Source organism: Perognathus longimembris, chromosome 4 (genome assembly GCF_023159225.1).
Source record: "Perognathus longimembris pacificus isolate PPM17 chromosome 4, ASM2315922v1, whole genome shotgun sequence".
NCBI classification, from domain to species: domain Eukaryota; kingdom Metazoa; phylum Chordata; class Mammalia; order Rodentia; family Heteromyidae; genus Perognathus; species Perognathus longimembris.
In genome coordinates, this window is record NC_063164.1 from 87,316,417 (window position 1) to 87,333,673 (window position 17,257).

Consider the following 17,257-nt stretch of genomic DNA (forward strand, 5'->3'; position numbering starts at 1 on the left):
AAGGAAAAAGCCTGGGAGTGTGGCTATAGTTTGGCTCTTGTCTAGCATGTGTAAGGCTATAGGTTCAATCACTAGTTCTATGAAAAAAATAGAATGCTGTGGTCAATAACTAGTGGTTTTAAGCCTGTCTAGCAATAAAAGTGATTATTAACAAAAAGAATTATAACTTTCCTAGGAATAAGCATTAGGTTTTCAGGTGGAATTTACAAGTTGCTATTTCAGCATCATTTTGCTGTTTATCATGTATTGATGTTTCCTAGGTAGTAGCAGCATTTTATGGCCTGTTCACAGAAGTGACAGCAATAGCTAGGGTACACATAAACACAAACGTTGTGAATAAGTCACTAAGTGCCAGAGTGAACAAGCAAGATTCTCCAACATGGCCATGACCTGAAGTTTGATGGTTAGACCAGTAATCACATTTCTTTAGCCAGTAAGTAGCAAATTCATTAAATTTATTATTTAAATTATTAAATTTAAATAATTTCATTAAATTTATTATTTTCAAAGTTTATTGTAATCTAAAAGAAACAAAAGACAGTAAAAAGTAATTACAACCATCTAGACTATTAGTGTATTATTATGTGATTTTAATTCAATGTTAACCATGACCTCAAAAAGGTATTATGTTCTATTGCAGATGGGTATAAGGTATTTGTTTAATGTCAATACTTTTCTAGGCCATAGATGGTAATATTATGAAGATATTATTCCATTTTTTTCTTTTTCTTCTTCTTCTTTTTTTTTCGCTAGTCCTTGGGCTTGAACTCAGGCTAGCACTCTGCCACTTGAGCCACAGCGCCACTTCTGGCCGTTTTCTATATATGTGATGCTGAGGAATCGAACCCAGGGCTTCATGTATATGAGGCAAGCACTCTTGCCACTAGGCCATATTCCCAGCCTGAAGATATTATTCCAAACATAATGAACAGATTTTCTGAAGTTCTGCTCTTATACTAGAAGGTAGTTAGAATATAGGGATTAAATATTCATGAATGATTGTTCTGGAAGAAGAGTAAGATGTAACAGAAGTCAAAGGAAGATTGTCTCTAGTTAAGGGAACTGTTAAAAAGCATAAGAAATTATGAAGAAAGTGACATTTGAAATACATTTTAAAGATATGAATAAGATTCTAAAGACCCAATAATTGGAAATAAAGTTAGATTTATTAATGTACTTCATTTAGCAATGAGATAAAGTTGGTCTTATGAAGTACAAATATTGCTTCAGAAGCCTTGATAAGAGGCGGAGAAATTGAGGAAAATCAATAAGTTGTGGAGCAATGATTTGAATAGAAAAAAAGATAGCTAGGTAAAGATGGCTCATAACTATAATCACAGCTACTCAGAAGGCTGAGATCTGATTACTGCAGATTTAAGCCAATCAGGGTAGACAAATCTGTGAGAGTCTTATCTTTAATTAATAAGGAGAAACCTGGGGATGTAGGTATGATTTAAGTGGTAAAGTGCCAACTTTGAGAAAACACAAAACAAAACAACAAGCCCCTGTGCCGGCATGTGCGCACAGAACCCCTAACCCCCACGAGAAAGACAAAATACATCAACTACGTGTGTGTGTGTGTGTGTGTGTGTGTGTGTAGGATTTTGAAAGTGAGGGTATGATATTTAAGACATTTACACTGTCTATTGGAAAAACAATTAATTGAATAACTACAATTGGTAGCAAACAAGAGTAAAAAGAAGCTTGGAACTTTGTTGGCTGGATTGAACTGTGTTGCTGCATCTGATGGAAATGTCTATATGTAGTTGTAAAGAAACTCAGTTCTTGTTAATGCTACCATTTAATTACATCAAATTCATGAAATTCAGAACTAATCACCATGTTAACACATATGCTCAAATCATGTTTTTAAAGCTGTTATCTAGGAATTATGATGAAAAATGCCCATGGATGTTTAAGAATGTTTAAAGAAAACAAATTATTGATTCAATGAACCTTGTTTGTATGTATAATAAATAGACTGAATTGATAAAAATAAAACTTATTATTTACCAATGAATGAAATAACAATGATTAGATGGCATCATCAATGAGCTACCTTCATGAAACCAATTTGTGATGTAACATGGCAGGTACTTTCAAATATATGTTAAAACAATTTCTTCAATATGGTCCCTTTCTAAGTGATACTTTCCTTATTTTGGAGTTTTCTTTCTTTTCCCAACTTGCTGAATCAATTTTTTTCACTTGGCATTATGAAATAAATTGTACTTTACTTGCTTATATTGGTAATGGTATTTGAGATAGAGAGAAAAAGTCTAGAAATTACCAAGTTCTGAGAATTGTACAAATCTCTCTGGGAAAACTCATTTCTGCTTTAAGAAATCTGACTTACAGCAAATTTTAGTGTGATCTCTCTCTACCTACTTCATTCATTTATTCTTTCATCTTATCAAAGGAGAACCACATTCCTGCACTCAATGATCTTAGAACAGAATGTAGAAACTTAACAAGGAAAAAATTAGTTAGTGATCCAATTTCTAGTGATTATGACCCAAACAACCAAAATTAATAGAAAAGTAGTTGGGCAATGTCAGGAAAGCAGTGTTACAGTGTGCTATTTGTAAGATGAGATGGGCAAAGAAGACCTGTGAGGTGGCTATGCTTGAGCAAGAGGATTAAATGAATAATAACCAAAGCAAGGAATGGGATAGAATAATCAGAGCGGGGGAATAGAAAATACAAACATCTTGAAATCAGAACACTGAAGTTTTTGAGAAATAGCAATAAGGAGATGATTGTAGGATGCTGAGAAGCTAGACTTGGGTGAAATCATGGATGACTTTGGAGGTCACAGTAAAGACTCTCTATTTTAGCTATTGCAACATCTCTGGAGGATTTTGAATAGCAAAGTGACAGCTAATTCGTGCTCTCAAATGATCACATTGTTAGAACAGATTACGGAAAGGCAAGTCAGAAATCAAGAAGACAAATTCAGTAGTACAGAGATGTTATAACAGTATCTTTACATCTGGTCAATTGTTTTCATACTTTGGGAGTTCAGGTCTATGAACTCCGTAAGTTAAACTTTCTTAATGCAGAAGCAAAAGCAATATGAAGTATCATATATGTTTATAGAAGGCACCAAGAGTAAAATTGACAGGTGAGACTTGGGTTTAGTATAAAGTTGTGTTTTTTCTGTACTTTTCCAGCATTTCTTCTTATAATAGGATAGCATTAAGTGGGAATGATGAATTGGGAAATTAAAATTAAAAAGATAAGAAAGAAAAGTGGCATTTTATTTTTTATTTGAATCAGATCTTGAAAAAAAAACTTGGAACCATTTTTTTTTTTAGTACCTTCAGAAAAAAGATCAGTTTCTTTAGCCAGCATCCAAGCAAAGACTTCTATTACCAGACATTTGTTTATTTCTGGTCTCATTTGCTATCGCAACCCTATTCATATTTTTCTCTCCAGCAACTGGTCACTGCTATACAGATTTTTTAAATTTTATACTCAGTGCTTTTGTTTATAGTAGTCTCTTATTGCATATAAACTTATTTTATGATTCAAAACTTAGCTCACTTGATATTTTTCCTAGGAAATTTTTCTTGACTGTCTGCCTTTATTGAATCTTTTTCACTTCCCCCAAGAGGAGAATAGTTACCTATTCTGTATGCTCCTTCTGTACCATGAACATGACTGTAGTGTGTCATTACATATGCTGTGCTTTTTGTTTGCATGTATATATTCTCTTCAAGGTTTTAAGCTATCTGAAACATATCACTTGTATTGTTTTAGTATTCAAAGTTCCTCATCATTTCTTTCCTACTCTCAGGATAAAATCCTAAAATGTAAGAGAAGCATTCTCTAAGACCTGGTCTTGGCTTCACTTTTGAACTTTTCTCTCCCTATTTCTTCTGTCTGTCTCTGTTTCTCTGTCCCTCTTTTTCTTCCCCCCTTTCCTCTAGGTTATGTAACACACACACACACACAATGTCCATATACATCTCTGCATTTAATCTTTGGGTTGAATTATACTGTTTATTGCTCTAAATGTGATCTCTGTTCTTCCCAAGATATGCCTTCCCACTGTGATTCTATTTTTTGGATAATTCCTCCTTATCTTTTTGTTCATAGAAGTCAATCATGCTTTTCAGGAATTCTTTCTAGGTAACTGTGTCAAGACTAAGTGTATTTCTTGTGAACACAAGACTTTATCTTACCTCATCGAACCACTATTTGTGATTTGCTGATTTACTTTCTATGTCCTCACCCAGATTCCACATTCTTGATGATGAAATTAAAGACTTAGGTTTGTACCAGAGTATATGTTTATGCTTTCACTTTTTTTTCTGTTTTGCTCACAGTAGTAAATACAGAGTAGAACATGACAGAAGCACAAGAGAGCTCAACATTCAATAAATTAGTGAAGTAGACCTTTCTGGAACTCATTTATGTCCTTTCAGTACACAGAACTATGCTTGGTTTCACCAATGCACATTTAATTTAATAGGAACAGGTTTTCCCCTTCCATTCTAGGAGTATAAAAATATATTAAGTTTGAGTACTACATTTTTTTGTTAATTTTTTTTCTTATTTATTGTCAAAGTGATGTACAGAGAGGTTACAGTTACATACGTTAGGCCTTGGGTACATTTCTTGTACTGTTTGTTACCTCCTCCCTCATTCCCCTCTACCCCTCCCCCTTCCCTCTCCCCCCATGAGTTGTTCAGTTGGTTTACACCAAATGGTTTTGCAAGTATTGCTTTTGGAGTCGTTTGTGTTTTCATCCTTTGTTCGATTTTGATATTCCCTTTCACTTCCCTACTTCTAATACCAGTATATACAGTATCCAGTGTTGAGTACTAAATCTTTAAAAAAATGAAATATAGACCTTTTCTCCCTTCTCTTCCATCCTACCTTTCTTTTCCACACTCTCTTCTCTTCCATTTCTCGCCCTGACTTCAAGTACCTTAAGACATGTGTGCACACACGCACTTGATTACTGGTTTGATTCTATAAGGTTGAAGAAAACAAGAACTAGATTTCTAGCATGAATTATGAGGTGGGGACAAGGAGATAGCAGATGAAATGGGTAAGATTTTCCTTGATAAGAAATAAAGTGGGTGAAAACAAGGCCCAGAGTTTATACTGCCAAAGCAAAAACAGGGAACCAGAGAGACAAAGTAGATAAAGGTTGAGAGGGGGAGGCGGTGAGGAGACAGTGAGGGAATCAGACCAGTCATTAATGTGATGCAAATCAAAATCACAATGAGATATAGTTTTATATGTAATAGGATAACTGTTATGAAAATGGCTTTTATATCTGTCAAGAATGATGTGGGAAACTTCAGAAAGCATATATTACTAGTGAGTATGTATACTAGGGCAGGCCATTTAGAGATCAGTTAGACAGAACTTTAAAAAGTTGGGCTGGGAATATGGCCTAGTGGTAGAGCGCTCACCTCCTATACATGAAGCCCTAGGTTCGATTCCCCAGCACCACATATATAGAAAATGGCCAGAGGTGGTGCTGTGGCTCAAGTGGCAGAGTGCTAGCCTTGGGCAAAAGAAGCCAGGGACAGTGCTCAAGCCCTGAGCCCAAGGCCCAGGACTGGCAAAAAAAAAGTTACTCACAGTCTTACGATAGAACTCAATATTTCTATCTAGGTACCTACCAAGATAAATGAAGATATATTGTTAGAAAATTGCTCATAAATGTTACTACATAGGTAAATACTTAGAACAATTCAGTGTCCAGCTAGAGAATGGGCAAAAATGTAGTATATTCAACCATGAAATATTTAACAATAAATAGTTGACGTTTTGATATATGCTAAAGCATGAATGAATTTCAGAAGCAGTATCTAAAATAAAATAAGTCAAACATTAATGGAAACATCTAATGTCTATGAATTTGTCATATGAAATGATCAGAAAATTTAAATATATAAATACAGAAATCAGAACTCTACTCACCAAGGACAGGTGACACAACTGATTACAAAAAGGAGGGGAAGAATTTGGAGGAATAATGGAAATGTTATAAAACAACTGGACAACTCATGGGGAGAGAGGGGAAGGGGGAGGGGAAAGGTGGGGGGCAGGGATGAGGGAGGAGGTAAAAGTTGAATAAGAAATGTACTCACTGCCTTACATATGAAAATGCAACCCCTCTGTAATTCACTTTGACAATAAAGGGAAAAAAAGAGAGAAAATACATTACAAATGGAAAAAAAAACCAAATGGAATGTGTTGATACTTGCATACTTAGATACCTTCAAAGGTTAATTTTATGGCATATAAGCCATACTACAATAAATTATAAATATTCTATATTATTACTTATCATTACAGTTAGACTGGAATCTTCTGTTTACTTTACAATACATGTTCAGCTTAATTTTCCTTCTCCCATAAAAATAAGCACTTTTCATTTTTTCTGGATACTTGTTTAGATACTATTTTGCTAGCAAATAGTATTTTTTAATCCCACTAAAAATCCTCTCTGTATTGCTAACTAGAGGTACTGAGCTTGTGTTTGAACAATACATATAGGTCCTCATATTAAAAAATGTAAAGTTATATTTAGTAAACACTTGACTCAGGAAAGACATATTGATGTAGGACCAAGGAAGTTAGCGTATTCATTCAGTCTTCAGTAGTATTATTGAGTTTCTATTTTGTGTATAAAGACATAAAATGTGAAAAGCGACAAAGCAAGCAAGTATGAATATACTGATGTTGGTTTAGCAACATCAAAGAAGTTGGATCAAATGGTGCTCAGTCAACATTTCTTAACTGCCAAAGAGCAAGTTTTCTTTGCTCCCATTCTTCTCAGTAGATTGGTGCTAAATGCTATATGTATGAGAAATTACCAAAGACAGGAAATAAACAAATTGAAAGTCACATTTCATCACTATCATTTTAAGACTAACTCATATGTATATGTATTCAACATCTGTGTCACAAATAAGACACCAGGATTTGAGGGAACTAAGGAACAATGAGAAATTTAGTGCTCAAAATAAAGCTCTGAATATTCAAAATGGAAAATATTCTAAATCTTATCACACACTTCTTCATGTAACCTCTGATTTAATTTTGTCAGTGATAATATAATAATAATAATACTGATTCATATTACTGAGGAAAATTGGAAGAGACAAGACTAATTCACAATAAGTTATAAAACTAGATTAAACATTCATTTGGAACAAACTGCATTACAAAATTAGTCATACAAGGCACTTCATGGTAATGTTTTCATGTATGCAAGTATGTACTTTGATTATGTTAAGCACCGTTGTCAATCTTTCTTATCCCCAAGCCTTCTTTTTCTTTTTTATACAACTTTTATTTATTTATTTATATTATTTATTATTATTTTCTTATTTATTGTCAAAGTGATGTACAGAGAGGTTACAGTTTCACACGTTAAGCCTTGGGTACATTTCTTGTACTATTTGTTACCTCCTCCCTCATTCTACCCTCCCCCCTTCCCCTTTCTCTCTGCACCCATGAATTGTTCAGTTGGTTTACACCAAACAGTTTTGCAAGTATTGCTTTTGTAGTCGTTTGTCTTTTTATCCTTTGTCTCTCGATTTTGATATTCCCTTTCACTTCCCTAGTTCTAATACCAGTATACATAGTATCCAGTGTATTCAGATGAGATACAGTGATAGCGCGGGTACAACCACAGGAAGGGATACAAGAGGATTATCAATAAAAGAAGCTATGGTTTCATATGGCACGTTGAAAGTAATTACAACAGTGATATAACACTAGTTTCAATAACATGGAGTTCATTTCACTTAGCATCATCTTATGCGTTCATAAAGACATAGCTATTGGGCTCCTGTGATCCTCTGCTGTGACTAGCCTAAGCCTATGCTAATTATTCCCTATGAGGGAAACCATAGAATCCATGTTTCTTTGGGTTTGGCTCACTTCACTTAATGTAATTTTTTCCAAGTTCTTCCATTTCCTTATGAATGGGGCAATGTCATTCTTTCTGATAGAGGCATAAAATTCCATTGTGCATATGTACCACATTTTCCTGATCCATTCATCTACTGAGGGGCATCTGGGTTGGTTCCATACTTTAGCAATGATAAATTGTGCTGCGATGAACATTGTTGTGCTGGTGGCTTTGGTATGTTCTTGTTTGTGGTCTTTTGTGTAGATGCCCAAAAGTGGGGCTTGTTGCTCAAGGGGGGGGGGGGTGTTATGTTTTGCCTTCTGAGGAATCTCCATTCTGCTTTCCATAGTAGCTGAACCAGTTTACATTTTCAACAACAATGAAGTAGGGTTCCCTTTTGGCCTTTTTCTTTTTCTTTTACTCTTTCCTTTTTTTTTTGTACAACTTTTAAAAAACAAATATGTTCTTATTTTCTCCAGGCACATAATTTATTTAGGTTATGATCACTCTCTTCTCCCTTTCCTTTAGCCCTCCTCCATGTCGCTGATTCATCCCTTACTCTGAGTAGTTCTGTTCTGTTTTTTTCTGTGCAGGTCCTAGGGCTTAGTGTTCAGATCTTGAACACTATCCCTGAGCTTTTGTGCTCACAACTAGTGTTCTACTACTTGAACCACAGCTCTATTTTTAGATTTATTTTTGGTGCTTAATTGGAGAAAAGAGATTCACAGACTTTCTTGAGATCCTTTGATCTAAGCTTCCTGTGTATCTAGGATTACAGGCATGAGCTACTGTTACCCATCAGGAGTTCTGCTTTTATTTTATTCTATATATACATCCTGCCTGAGTGAAAATAAGTAATATTTGTCTCTAGCAGTGAAGGACTAAGACAACTCCATCTTAAAAGAAATAGCAACCATCTTGTTGTTTGTGTTAAGCTAGGAATGACCCAACACATACATAAAACTTGGGAAATAACTTGTTTATGGTGAAACTAGCCAGGCATTGTACAGATTCCAGGAATAAAGTTGTTTGTGTGGATGTTTACGCCGAAACCAATAGGTCATAAAACCCATTTCCCAGATGGCCCAACTGGTTTGGGAACATTCCGGTCACACTGACTGCCTTGGAATGTCTGCCGACCAATTATAGAAGTGTGGAATGTCCTTTGATCAAATTTTAGAAGCCCCTAGCCCCGAGCCAATCAGATTTTTCCTTGCTCCCCAACCCTGCTTGCACCTGGTTTATGTAACTTTGTGATTTTTTCCTTTGAATACCCATGTAAAACTCTGCTCGTGGCCTTCCTCCTAACCTCCGCTGTGTCGGTGTGTAGGACGAGGTCCGGGCTGCAGCTCGTCTAATAAAGCCTTGCCTTGCTTTTGCATTTCGGAACGTCTGGCTCTCGGTGGTCTCTTGGTGGTTTGCGAGGACTTGGGCATAACAGCAGTATTTTGCTTACTATGATAATCTGCACTTCCATCCATTTTTCCACAAATGATAAAATTTTATTCTTTATAACTGAATAATATTCCAATGTGTGTATGTATATATACATATATTATATATACATATATGCATACATATACATATATACATATACCGTGTGTGTGTGTGTGTGTGTGTGTGTGTGTGTGTGTGTGTGCTGGTTCTGGGGCTTGAACTGAAGACCTAGGCACTGTTCATGGAATTTTTTGCTCAAGGCTAGTGTTCTACCATTTGATCAACAGCTCCACTTCTGACTCTTTGGTTGGTTGTTAAATGGAAATAAGATTCTCATGGGATCTCCTGCTTAGGCTAATGATTGAAAGTTGGAAAGGTCAGTGTTTAAGTGTCCCTGCTTCCTCTTATTTCCTCATTCAAAGCTTTCTTTTTAATTATACTTTTTTCTTTATTGTCAAAGTGTGGTACACAGGGGTTACAGATTCATATGTAATGCAGTGAGTACATATTGCTGAAATTTAGCATAGTCCTGGAAAATATCCTATTTAGAATTCTGACAAGGGTCTTAAATCCTTCATTTCATATGCCCTTTAGCTACTATTTAGAATGACTTCATATTATATACACTATATAAATATATTATATAGTAATATATGCTATATATATTTATTTCTATATTCACATTTATTTATTTTCATCATGCACATAAAGTACTTTGATTATGGTCACCCTCGAGCTGTGACTCAAGTAGTAGATTACTGCTTTGAACACAAAAGCTCAAGGATAATATTCAAGCCCTGAGTTTACACCCCAGTACCTGCACATGTGTGCATGCGCACACATGCGCACGTGTGCACGCACACACACACACAAGCAGAGTTACTAAGGGTGGGGGGGAATCAGTGATGGAGGAGGGTCAAAGTAAAGAAGGAAGAGCATGATCATAATCATCATGAGCATGGATGAAAACAGAATATATTAAAATTTGTAAAAGAAATAAAAGAAAAAGAAGGGTTGGGTATAACAAACATAGATAGAAGTGGTTAATATATATTTATTATATAATATATAATTATGTTTATTAATTAGCATAGCACAGAAACACTTATAACTCCATTATTCAGGACTTCTTTAGTCTAAAGGTTATCATTCCGTAATGATTTTGTGGTTTATACCTAGTGAATTAGAGTTTGAGGGGAGGGGTTGTTACTAAGTGGACTGACGGAATTCCCAAGAACAAATTCAGACAGTAATCACCATACTTACCTAAAAAGAAGATTGTCCAGGATCTGATCTTGCCTGAAGGGAAGATTGTATGTGCTTCAAAGGATGATGTCATAGTACACTTAACTGCAGAAGGTTTACCTCTGACATAGCTAAAATAGTTAAGGAGCACTGATTTAAAAACAATTCAAGGAATCCACGTGTTGAGGAAGATGCTTTCTTATATGAACCCAAATAATATTGTACTTTTTTTCTAATTATTTTCATGGGTATCTCTTACAAAGAATAGAATTCCTTTTTGCATGGTGATTATTTTCCTGAAAAGATTGGAAAATTCAAGTTATGGTATTTTTATCTCAAAAAGAATAGAATAGGGACTAGGAATGTGACTTAGTGGTAGAGTGCTTGCCTAGCATGCATGAAGCCCTAGGTTCAAATCCTCAGTACTACATAAGCAGAAAAAGCTGGAAGTGGTGCTGTGGCTCAAGTGGTAGAGTGCTAGCCTTGAACACAGAGAGGCGTGGGGACAGGTCCTGAATTGAAGCCCTAGGACCACAAAAAAAAGGAATAGGATATATGGAGTTTAAGAGACATAAAAGGTAATAAGCAGATAATTAATCCTAAATGTGAAAACTATCTGTTTTTGCTGGTAATTATGAAAAGCCTAAATCTTGAAACTATCCAATACATCCAGTGGTTCTTGCTATAAATACTTTCAATTGCTGAAGACTTGTTCAGACATACTTTAGACATCTTCTTGAGTGTAAATAGAAATTTTAACACCAAACATCATTTGGGGGAAGACAGTACAATATCTATTCTATGATTGTGGCTTAAATTAGTGGCTAGAAATTGAAGGATGAAGGCAGAAGCACAAGTTAACTGGGCCCTGAGTAAAGTGTTCAGCGATCTGTGTACAGCAATGGCATAATTTGCCACTGTATCAAGTAACCTGTCCAAGTATTCCTGTTTGTGTGATTACTGCTTTTGTGGTAGCATGATTATAAAATACTGTGATTACTGTATTTCACTGGATTTTTTGGTGTCTTTTTTAAAAAAAATAAAGTTTTTTCTTTATTGTCAAAGTGTGGTACAGAGGGGTTACAGCTTCATATGTAAGGCAGTGAATACATTTCTTGTTCAACTTGTTACGTCCTCCCTCATTTTTTGCCCAACTCCCCTCTCCTCCTTACCCTCTCCCCATGAATTGTACAGTTGATTTACACCAAATGGTTTAGTAGGTATTGCTTTTGGAATTGTTTGTGTTTTTGTCCTTTTTTTCTCTCGATTTTTGTATTCCCTTTCCCTTCCCCTGTTCTAATACCCATATAAACAGTATCCAGGGTACTCAGATGAGATACAGTGGTAGCGGGGGTACAACCACAGGAAGGGAATACAAGAGAAACAAAACTGAACAAAACAATAGAGCAAACAGACAAGAAAAAATGATAAAAAATACAAAAGGTTCGGTTTCACATGGGATAATGATAATATTTACAACAGTGGTATAACTCTTGTCTCTGTAATGTGAAGTTCATTTCATTTGGCATCATCTTATGTGATCATATGGGTGCAGCTATTGAGGTATTTTAATCTTCTACCATGACTGGCCTAATCCTGTACTAGCTATTCCTTATGAGGGACACCATAGGGTTTATGCTTCTTTGGGTCTGGGTTTCTTCACTTAATATAATTTTTTCCAAGTCCTTCCATTTCCTTACTAATGGGTCAGTGTCATTCCTTCTGATGGAGGTGTAGAATTCCATTGTGTATATGTACCACATTTTCCTGATCCAATAGTCTACTGAGGGGCATCTAGTTTGGTTCCATGGTTAAGCAATGACAAATTGTGCTGCAATGAACATAGTTGTGCTGGTGGCTTTAGTGTGGTCTTGTTTATAGTCTTTTGGGTAGATGCCCAAAAGTGGGGCTGCTGGGTCATAGGGGAGCTCTATGTTTGCCTTCTTAGGAACCTCCACACTGCTTTCCAGAGGGGATGAACAAGTTTTCATTCCCACCAACAATGTAGTAGGGTTCCCTTTTGGCCACATCCTCTCTAGCATTTGTTATTATTGGATTTCCTGATAATGGACATTCTTACTGAGGTGAGGTAAAATCTCAGTGTTGCTTTGATTTGCATTTTTTTTATGGCCAGTGATATAGAGTACTTTTTCATGTGACTCTTGGCCATTCTCATTTCCTCTTCAGAGAAGTTTCTTTTTTGGTCTTTAGCCCATTTGTTGAGAGGGCTGTTAATTCTTTGTTTGTTTTTGGAGGAATTTAATTTTTTGAGTTCTGTGTATATTTTAGATATCAGGCCTTTGTCCGTTTTAAAGATCTTTTACCAATCTGTGGGCTTTCTATTTATCTTGGAAGTTATGTCCTCTGCCCTGCAGAAGCTCTGCAGTTTGATACAGTCCCACTTGTCCAAACTTTCTTTTATTTGTTGTGTTTCTGGACCTTTATTGAGGAAGTTTCTTCTAGTGCCAAGGAATCCTAGAGTTTCTCCTATTCCTTCTTGTAGTATTTTCGGGGTATCTGATTTTATTTCTAGCCCTCATCTGTTGCATTTGTCATTGTATCAAGGAAACAGGTAAAGAATCCCTGCTTGTGTGATTACTGCTTTTGTGCTAGCATGATTATAAAGTTCTGTGATTACTATATTTCAGGTGATTATATTTCAGGTCGTAGAAATCTTCTCGCATACCATGGGTTTTCTATTTATCATGTAAGTCATGTCATCCTTTGCCATGTAGACACTTCGTTTGATGCAGTCCCATTTATCCAGTCTTTTTCTAAAATTTGTTTCGATTCTGGGTCTTAGGAAGTTTCAACCTGTGCCTAGGAGCCCTGTTGCTGCCCTTACCTCTTCCTGTAATACTTTCTTTGTTTTTGGCCTTACAGTGATGTCTTTGATGCCTTTTGAATTGATTCTGGTGCGAGACGATCTAGAAGAGTTTAGTTTCAGTGGGTGAAGGATTTTACCTGCAATCCTAGCTATGCAGGGAGCTGAGATCTGAGGATCATAGTTTGAAGTCAGCCCAGTCAGGAAAGTCAGTGAAATTCTTATCTTCAATTAACCACCAGAAAGCTGTGGTGCTGTGGCTCAAAGTGAATGATTGCTAGCCTTGAGCAAAGGAGCTCAGGGACAGTGTCTAAGCCCCATGATCAACCAAAAAAAATTAAAATCTAGCTTCAGTATCCCACATGTGGATAGCCACCTTTGTCAGTACTATGTTTTGAAGAGGTTTTTTTCCTTCCATCCTGTGTTTTTGGCTCCCTTTTCCACTATTAGACGACTATGGGTCTGGAAGTTCTTTTTGGGTCTTCTATTTCCTTGGTTCTCATACTGCTATAAGTCCTTTTATACAATAGATCAGCTTATATGAAAGCCAATGAAAGCATATTTTTTGTGGCAGTGTTTTTACAAAATTATTTATAGAAACACTGATGTCTTTTGAAATATTAAATATTGTTAAATAATTAAATATTGCTAAAACAATTCAAAGTCATAAAACTTCAGGACATCATCTTACTTCAGAAATCCTTCAAGCTTTTATTTAAGTGTGGAGGCATGGACACTGGTATGTTTTTTTCATTTCTTCTTGGAACATCACTGTCTGTGATTCCTACTTCCTAGTTTCTGTAACATAAAAGGAATGACAACAAAGTTACTTTTTAAAAAGTTATTTATTTCTTTATTGTCAAAGTGATGCACAGAAGGGTTACAGTTTCATATGTAAGGGAGTGCTGACATTTCTTATCCAACTTGTTACCTCCTCTCTCATTTTTCCTTCTTCTCCCCCCCCAAAGTTACTTTTACTAGAATAAGTAAGCCTGAAAATTAGAATCCATGGGTCCCCAGTATCCTTTCCTTTCTTTCTACTGGGGACATGAAAGGTAGAAATACATTGTTTTAGAGGCTAGGCTCAAGTTTGTAATCCTAGCTGTTCAGAAGCCTCAGGTCTGAGGATCATAGTTTGAAGCCAGCCCAAGGCAATAAATCTGAAAGGCTTTCAATGATAACTGCAAAAAAAATGAAAGTAGAAGGTGTTGCTCTAATGGTAGAATACTGACACTGAGTGAAAATGCTAACAAAAATGTGAGGCTCTGAGTTCAAGCCCCAGTAATGGGATAAAATGATCAAAAGAGTTAATTGACTTTATTTGCTGATGTCAATACATAAAACTAGGGCCTAATTCCTTCTTACTAGCTTAACAAGGAAATATTACATCATTGTGGCATCTATGTGTTTGACCATGATTTTTCTATAGGCTCTTTTTGGAGTGCCTTCCGGTACATAGCATAGTTGAATACAGATAACTCATATATCTCCTGCCCCTTCATTCAAAACCCACAGAGAAACAGCCAACATAAGACCAGCATACCAGCATCTGAGAACATGTGTCATAACTGGAAGCACACTGACACATCAGTACCACCTGCAGATCACATTTGGGTCCAAATATAAACAACTTGTGCCTACCTGTATATTCTAACGTGGGATTGTTGTGCTGTCTTATGCATCCTTTGTGCTGCACTTGACTGTACTCTTTTGGGCATTTGAACAGACACATTCTGTGAAAGGCCACTCGAATACAATTGTGGTCCATTTGATTGAGTGGATAAACATCCTTTTTATTTTTTTAATCTTATTGTAAATGTTATGTACAGAGGGCTTATGGTTATATTCATAAGGTAGTGAGTATATTTCTTGACAAAATCTACCTCATTTTTCTCCTATTTTTCCTCCTCTTCAACTATCCCCCCAAAGTTGTACAGTTAATCTCCAACATATTGTCTTGTGAATTTCATTGTTGTGTTGCTTCATCCTTTGTCCTTTGTCTCACTGTTTTGATGTTCTTCTCCCTTCCCTAATTCAGATAAACATATACACAATACCCAGGGTAGCAAAATCAAATACAATGACAAAAGGATAAATCATAGGAAAGAAAAACAATGAAAAAAGAAATCATATCATAGTACATTAAAAATAACAACAATGAAGAACCTCTTGTTTCCATTTCTTTTTCTTTTTGCCAGTCATGGGTCTTGAACTCAGGTTATGAGCACACACTGTCCCTGGTTTATTTTTGCTCAAGCATAGCACTTTACCACTTGAGCCACAGTGCCACTTCTGTCTTTTTCTGTGTATATGGTGCTGAGGAATCAAACCCAGGGCTTCATGTATATGAGGCTAGGACTCTACCACTAGGCCATATTCCCAACCCCTTGTTTCCATTTCTTACAGTTCATTTCGCTTAGTTTGATCTTATATGATCATATGCACATTGCTACTGTAGAGCCACAGTGAAGGACCAGAGTAACTCCATATTGTACTAAGACCCCATTCTGTACCTGACTGACCTTACCGTAAGTCCTACCCCCTACCCCTCGCTTCCCGGTAAAGACCATATCCAAACGTGAGTGTGATTTTCAGTAATTATGAGTGGGATTTTCAGTATCTAATCGTGAGTGTGATTTCCAGTATTTGTGAGAGGGATTTCCAGTATCCAACTGTGAGTGCAATTTCCAATATCTAATCAAAACCCTGCAGCTGTGCACACATCCCCCTTGCTACACCCCTATGGCTTAACCAACCAATTTTAAATGCGTCGGTCCCTTGATCTGACCAATGACCCTTTCCAGATTCCTTCCCGCCACCAAATGCGCCAAACATGCTTTAGAATTATTTTGTAATTTTCCCGCGGTGTGTGTTGATTTTTTAAAAGATGCTATGATGTATGCTAAGTCCATGCCTTCCCCAAAGAATGTATAAAACAGCTGGAAGCCCTAGGCTCAAGGCCTGTCAGCGTCACCAGCGTGCTGAGTGCACAGAGGACGGAGCTAGCTCGAAATAAATGCCCTTTATACTGCTTGCATTGGAGTTGGTCTCTGGTGGTCTTTCGGGCAATCCGAACTTGAGCATTTCACTATTAAGCTATTGCAATCATCTGGTAGGACTATCCTACTCATATACCAGTTGTTACTGATGAGGGAAATCATGAATTCTATGTTTCTTTGTGTCTGACTCAGCATGATTTTTTTCCAAGTCTTTCCATTTTTTTTTTTTTTTTTTTTGGTCAGTCCTGGGGCTTGGACTCAGGGCCTGAGCACTGTCCCTGGCTTCTTTTTGCTCAAGGCTAGCACTCTGCCACTTGAGCCACAGTGCCACTTCTGGCCATTTTCTCTATATGTGGTGCTGGGGAATTGAACCCAGGGCCTCATTTATACGAGGCATGCACTCTTGCTACTAGGCCATATCCCCAGCCCTCCATTTTCTAATGAATGGGGCAATGTCATTCTTTCTGATAGAAGCATAGAATTCCATTGTGTATATATACCAAAATTTCTTGATCCATTCATCTACTGAATGGCATCTGACTTGGTTCCCTATCTTAGCTATGGTAAACAATACCACAATGAACATGGTTGTTCTGGTAGCTTTAGTATGGTCTTATTTGTGATCCTTTTGGTAAATGCCCGGAGTGTGATTTCTGGGTCATAGGGGAGCTCTATGTTTAAGCTTTTGAGAATCCTCCATACTGCTTTCCAGAGTGGTTGAACGAATTTATACTCCCACCAACAATGTACTTGTGGTTCCTTTTGGCTACTACATCCCTGCCAGTATCTGTTATTATTAGATTTCTTGATAATGGCCATTCCTTACTAGTGTGAGGTGGAATCTCAATGTTCTTTTGATTTATATTT